General features: G+C 45.2%; 1 long non-coding RNA gene across 1 annotated transcript; it reads left to right on the top strand.

The window, feature by feature from the left end:
• Positions 1–1058: 1058 nt before the first annotated feature.
• Positions 1059–6714, top strand: Gm37548. The gene is made up of 2 exons (XR_003954473.1): positions 1059–1577; positions 1832–6714. It is a non-coding gene; the product is annotated as a predicted gene, 37548 (long non-coding RNA).
• Positions 6715–7076: the final 362 nt, after the last annotated feature.

The following is a 7076-nucleotide window of genomic DNA, read 5'->3' as shown; positions in this document are numbered from 1 at the left end:
CAAACAGACAAAAAAAACCCAAAAAACCAAAAACCAAACCAAAACAAAAAAGAATGGTGTGTTAGTCGATGTTCTGCCACTATAGCAAATAATGTAGACAAAACATCACAAAAAGATAAAGGTTTATTTTGTTGCACAGTTTGGAAGGTTCTGGTCTAAGACAGGAAGTCACAGCAGGAATAAGTGGTAGAGGAATCTGCTCAGCTCATGGGATCTGGGAAGCACAGCCAAAGGGAGACAGAGGGACTGAGGTCCCACAGTCCTTGTCAAGGTCATGTCTTTAAGGACCTGACTTCTTCCTAATTAGGCCCTAGGCCCCCAGGTTTCTACGATCTAGAGATAAACAAAGGCCAAACTTTTAGCACATGGACTTTGAGGAATATTTTAAGATTCAAACTGTAGCAGCAGGTAGCTTGTTTTTTGAACTGGTCAGGTTGAAATGTTGAGGATATCAAAAAACTGGGAACAATATTAGATTTTTGAGATTGGATTTAGTTGTCTCATTATTTAGGGCCATCTCTTATGGTACCAAGGATTGACCTTAGGGACTTGAATATCTGAGGCAGGTGCTTTGCTACTGAATGATAGTGACTTTCTCTGTTCCTATTTAAACCATTCTAACAAACCATCTTACCATTTAACAGTTAGCCATGGCAGGGCCCACTTAATTGCTCATGACTTTCCACTTAGCTGGAGTTCATTGGAGGATTGCTTGTCTCTATTCTAGTTGTAGGAGGCTGAGGGGTTCCCCTGGGCCTGGAGGATTTGTTTCCTAAGATGACTTAACTCCCCATTAACAAATTGGTGCTCGCTGTTGATTGGGATATAGTGTTGGATTTGATCCTTGGTTTGTTTTCAAGTAGTCTCTCCCTGGGTGCCTAGAGCTTTCACTGCCTGGCAAATAGGTTCCGGGAAAGAGTGTTCCAAATGACAGACAGTGGGAGCTGCCAGTTTGGCAAGAGCTTGACTTGTAAACTGGTTCAGTATCGGCTCAGTATCTGTCATATACAGCTCATTTCACTGACCAAAGCAGTGACCAGGCCCACTCGTGTAAGAGGGGAAGACTGAGTCCATTTCTTCTGAGGCAGTAAGCTCTGACCACCAGCCTCCCCAGCCACTTCAGTTTTGCAATCTAACTAATGTGGGATGCTGGAATGCTGCCTAGTCTTGTTGGCTTGATCTTGTGCAGGTCTTGTGTAGATAACCACAGCCACAGAGAGGTCATCTTCAAGCATGTCAATAATATGTTCTCATTTAGTTGTTCTGTTTTTTTTTTTTCACCCCTTTTATGTTCTTCAAGAGAGTCAGGGATGTGTGCCATCATCTCTGTGTGCCAAGCATGCCATCCTCACTTCCTGACACATATAGTCATTTCTTCTACACTCTGTCACTTAAGAGACATTTAAATGTTGCCAATTTCATGGGCTAGACTACCATGATCACAAAGCTGGGGAACGCCCCCTTATTGACTTTACAGTCAGTCACATTGCACAAGACAGAGCACGGACAGTGCTGGGTTTGCCTAGGCTGGGGTTTGGTGGGGTTTGATGCAGATAAAACGAAGCTGTGGGAGCCCGGTGAGTGATGTCAATGACTGCCTTGGCTTGCCTGCTTTTAAATGCTCTCCCCTCTCACCCCTCATCCCATGCTGTCCCTCTACTGCTGCTCTTCCAAAGCATCATCCACACGTGCATCTAAGAACCTGGTTCCCTTCTTCACGCTGTCCGAGCACTCTACTTGTAGGTCCATCATCCTGTCTTGGGCACAGCTGTTGATCATAAACCCATTGAAAGTGAATCTCAAGTCTTCATTATCCCGTTGTTCTCTCCAGGGTCTGGAGCAGTCGCAGGCAATAAATAATTGATTGCCTGCTCAGTGTAAGTATAATACGTGGTGACTCTCTTCGGTGGTCGGCGGTGGAGGAAATGAAGTTTCTCTTGTGAACTGGTAAGTAGATTCTCTCTCTGTGTGTTGTTGATTTGCTGAACAGTGTGTTTAGTATATAATGGTAAATCCCACCCGTGTGTGTGTATGTGTGTGTGTGTGTGTGTGTGTGTGTGTGTGTGTGTGTAGTTTTTAGAGGCAGCTTCTCTCACTGTTGTGGAATTTGCCAAATAGCCCAGTAGGTTAGGCTGGCAGGCCAGCAAGCCCTGGGAGTCCTCCTGTTTCTGGGGTTATAGACATGGAACACCATACTTACATCTTTCACATGAATCCTGGGGATGGAACTAAGGTCTTCACACTTGGTGACAAGCACTATACTAACAGGGACATCTTCCCAGTCTGATTCCATATATTTTTAAAGTTCTGAATTACAGACATGTATCCCCATACTTGGCATTTTTACATGAATTCTGGGGATGGACTTTAGCTCTTCATACCTTGTGGCAAGCACTTTACTGACTAAAATATCTCCCTAGCCCGATCCCATATAGTTCCAAAGCTCTGGCACAAAATATTGAAAGCTTATGCTTCGCCTGAAAATCAAGATGTAGTCTGCTTTCACAAGGCTAAAATGCCTCTCACCTGGCACTGGTGGATGGCTGGTGACATGGGGACAATTCTCCTTGCTACCTCTATCTAGTGGCAGCTCGGCTGGAGTTTGGAGAGTTGCCAGTTCCTGCAGTAAACTTTGGGTAAACACTGCCCGCTTCAATACTTTATCTCTGGAGTCTCAGGGCTGGCCGGCTGGCCTGGAAATGGTTTCCAGAGCAGGTATTGCTCACTCGGAGTCAGAAAACCCACAGGCAGCTGTGGAAAACAAAACAGGATGTGGGACGGAGGGTCTGCAGGAACAGCCTCTTTCTGGGGCGGCTGCCAATGACAGCAGGGTCCTGAAGAAGAACAAAGAAGCAGACACAACTGGTGACCAGGTCTTAGGACACCTGGGCATCCTTTGAGGGTTAGGGTCGAGGGAAGAGGAAGTGTTGGCAGTTAATCCAAGTTAGAAGGTAATGTCATAACCCACGGAATCTCCAGGAGACGACAGGAAATCACTTTCAAGGTAAACAAAGGGGCCTGAGTTAGCTTTTAGAGGCGGATAGCAAAGCCTCAAACATTTTGAAGGATAAGATAAAAAGTCTTGGAAGCTATAAAGACACAGAAAACGAAGGAACAAAGAAAACACTCCTTCAAAAACCGAAACGTGATCTTCTCAAAGTCGGCTAGAGAATCTGCAAAGGAATCTTGGAGGTGGGAAGTCATGCATTTTTAATCTCACCATTCTCTCGGCTTCTCTGCTTACACCTGGTGAACGAAAATAGAGTAGGAAGGAAGATAGGACATTCACCCCGCTTCGTTTTGGAATTTCAGAGAGCAAAGTCACTTGATTTGCCAGCGCTGTGCAGGACTACATCCTTGCACCCATTCAATAGGAGCCCACCTAAAGTCACCGTTTGGGGAAGTGGAGTAGCCAGGGTGGGGTGGAGAAGCTTTGTTAGTGCAGATGTTGCTGCTGAGTCCTCCCTAGGGTTTGGGCTGTGGTAAAATGGTGCTTAAAGGGCTCACCACAAAGTGCTACTACTTTGCCTGCTCTGGCTTCTTTTAATGTTCGTAGTTTCTTTTCTATCCTCCGATGAACAAGCGTGTGAGATACCTGAGAGCAGAGACGCCATCAAAATTGTTCTCTTCTGACTCTTATGGACATGAAGGCCCCATGGCTGGTTCAGGGAACCCACTCCATAGAGCGGTTTAGCATGTGCAAATAGTGTCTTCACTATCGATTGTTAGTGAAAATTATATTCCCTTACTTGTCGCCCAATGGAATGTTCTAGAAACTGCCTATGTGCGGGAATGTAGCAGGGGTCAGACAATAAGAAACAAGGGAATCCATTTGATTTTGGATGGAGGAACACTTCAGTCATCCAGGAGTAAGTGGTATCTGGCTCTCAGATGAGAGGCACCATCTTTGGAAGGGGAAGCATCTGAGTGAACATGATATATACTGCATGATACCTCACACCTTCCAAGTGAAAATCTTATGTTTGCTCATCTAATACCTCCAAGAGAGGGAAGCCATAGTCTACAGCTATACATCATAGAAATGGCCACTGTGTGCACCATGTGTGTCCATGCGTGCATTTGAGTGTGTGTGTGTGTGTGTGTGTGCGTGTGTGTGTGTATTGTTTAGTTGGAGGAGCTATCAGGAAGGGCTACTTGTGGACTCACATCAGAACCCAGGTCCCCTTATGCTCTTTGGTTCAAGCTCTTCTCCCTAATTGTGGGGGTGCTGGAAGTTGACATTTCCCTCTGGTGTACAACCTCATGGTGGTAAGATAAGAGTGAGAATTTGAAAGAATAGCTTCATGGAAGATGGGGGAACATGTTGTTTGCGAGATGGGACAAGGGTCAGACATCATGGTGAACAACTAGAAGTTGAAAGACAATGCGACTGGAGCGCAAATCAGACCGGTGGCCAGAGACCCTGAAAATAGGAATCTGGTTCTGTGTTTTTCCTCTCCTTTCTCTTTTCCTCTAAAGAATGTGTCCAAGGAGCTGAGCCACTGAGAAGCAGGGGCCATTTAAGGACATTTTCTTTACAAATATGAGAGACCAGCCATGAAGTGCTGGCAGGGGCAGGATGGGTGGGGTGTGTGTAAGAATCCCAGAATCCTTCCCTCTGCTGCGTGGCAGGCACAGACTGTAGACACACAGAGGCCCTCCTGCTTCCATGCCACAAGACACAGGAGGGGAAGATGTCTACAGACCCACCTACTACCATGCCACAGGGGCAGGTTGAAAACACTTACAAGGTCCGCTTGCTGTCACCCCCCCACCCCCTACCTCACATGGACAGAGGAGTTCATCCAGAGGCCTGCAAGCCACATGTTCACCTGCAGTGGGAGCTACAAGATGCAAATATGTGGTGGACAGATGGGAGAGAAAGAAAGCTGAACAGTTTGAACATTATAAAAAAGGTGGAACTGGAGATACGACGGTGGAGAGGAATAGTCTGCTATGAGTAACTAGGCCCTGTTGCCTGAGGCCATGATGAAGCCTGTGCTGCCTCAGAGGGCCACACTAGGGTCCAGGGCTATCCAGTGGTTCATATTACCATTAGAGACCATAGGGAAGTCCCTGGTCTGGGCACTACATGATGCCCAAGGTTTGGGCAGAACTGGCCCCACCTCTCACTGGTTTCTGCACACTGAGGAACTGTCCTTACATCTCACTGGGCAGCACAATGGTGCTGACTCTGGAGGTGTAGGTGAGCCAATCCCAAGGGCATGAGTGCTGGCCCTGCCTCTTGCTAATGGCAACATTGGGTGGCCACCAGAACAGGGCAGGAGTGCTAGCCCTAATGCTACAGATGCGGGAGAGCCAGGAGGCAGATCAGCTCAGGTACCACACAGGCCCAGACCCAGAGCTTTGAGTCAGCCCACTCCAAGATCTACATCATCTGTGAACTGTTGGAACACATGATAGGGTGTGCCCGGCTGATCCAAAGCTGCAGGATCTCTGAGACACAGGGCAACAATAGGATAACCAGGAAGAGTTCCAGTGAGGATCCAGTACTGAAGGTGTTACAGAAGCCAGCAATCTCGAACCAGATCAATGACTCATTGCAATGAAGATTTGCAAGTGAAGATGTATGGACAGCGGGATATCCTGTGGGACACATTGTGACACACAACAGCTTCCACAACAAAATGTATTCTCTGATGTTTGTTTTGTTTATTTGCTTGTGTGCTTTTATTTTCTTTGGGAGGGAGGTTGCAAGGGTGGAGGGTGGATATGAGGGGGTAGGGAGATGAGTGGGACCGGAGTGCATGATGGGAAAGTCACAAAGAATCAATAGAAAGTTAAAAAGTATATGAGACCAAGGGAGGTTACACATCTATCATGTTTTTCTTTGGAGGCTGTCATTGTTTCCTATGATAGAGAGCCAAGCTTTATCCTGATAAAGCATTTATGTGATAGAAAAGTCAAGTCGTCAGGTCCCCAGTGTGACTCTACTTGGCACAAGATATGGTGTGGCTTTCTGTGTCTCTGGAAGGCTTGATTTTTAACAGAGTCCACTTATAGACAGTGGCGTACATATAAACATACTGGAGCACTGAAATGATGGTTTGATCAATGGCAGACTGTATATTCCATATAGTTCAGGTGTATCATAGGTTCTACCATTTGAATATGTGTAGTTTGTGTCAATATCCTCTGAATACTTATACTGCAACAATATCATTGGATGATGAATTGTCTCTTAGAATGTGCCCTGTCATTAAGTAATATTTATTTATAGTTATGTGACAAAGCTAAAGTTACTGTGTAAACAAATAGCCATGGTGTTTGGGGAGGTGGGAAAAATGTGTCTCCATTCTCATCCAAGCAAAAACCGAAGAACCATGCAGATGAGTTGTAATTTCTTTTCCCTACACTTTATCCCAGATGGAGTCCTAGCAGGAACATGTAGGGGCCTCATGTGTCTAAGGACAGGTAGGATAGTGGTTATATAAGAACAAGTTTGATTTAAACATTATACATACATGTGTGTGTGTGTATCTGCTCTTGTGTATATACACACACACACATATACACACAAACACATACACATATATATGTATACACACACACATATATATAGTGTTGGTGGCCAAGGTATTTACATATCTGGTAGTACCTCGATCACTGAGCTATATTGCTATCCCTGAACTTGTATTTTTGAGAGTTCTATGTCACGTTAACCTATTAATAAATTGACTTCAGTTAAGATGACTTCTTTTGAATTATTGCTGATCAACATGGTTTGTTTTTCCCCCCTTAGCTCATCCTCATATCCTCATCTTTTTCACGTTCTAATTAATTTTCAACTCTGTTTATCTGCTTGAGCACAGAGAGTCTTAATTGCCTTAGGAGAAGGTAGTGTTAAACCGGAGTAGGTTGGAAGAGTCCAATTTAACTGTCTCCTTTTGAATCAGGTGCTTGGGAATTTGGAACTCTGCAACTTCTTGGCAGCTAACGTGTTTTGAGGATGAATCGTGGCCATGCCAGTGTTTATTGACAGTCTTCATCTGTCTGTGGATATTGGGATCCATGGAGAAGAACACACAGAATCCACAGAGAACAGTATCTACTTA

Source organism: Mus musculus, chromosome 3 (genome assembly GCF_000001635.26).
Source record: "Mus musculus strain C57BL/6J chromosome 3, GRCm38.p6 C57BL/6J".
Classification (NCBI taxonomy): Eukaryota; Metazoa; Chordata; class Mammalia; order Rodentia; family Muridae; genus Mus; species Mus musculus.
The sequence above is the reverse complement of the archived record's forward strand: the minus strand, read 5'-3'. Positions and strand labels throughout refer to the sequence as shown.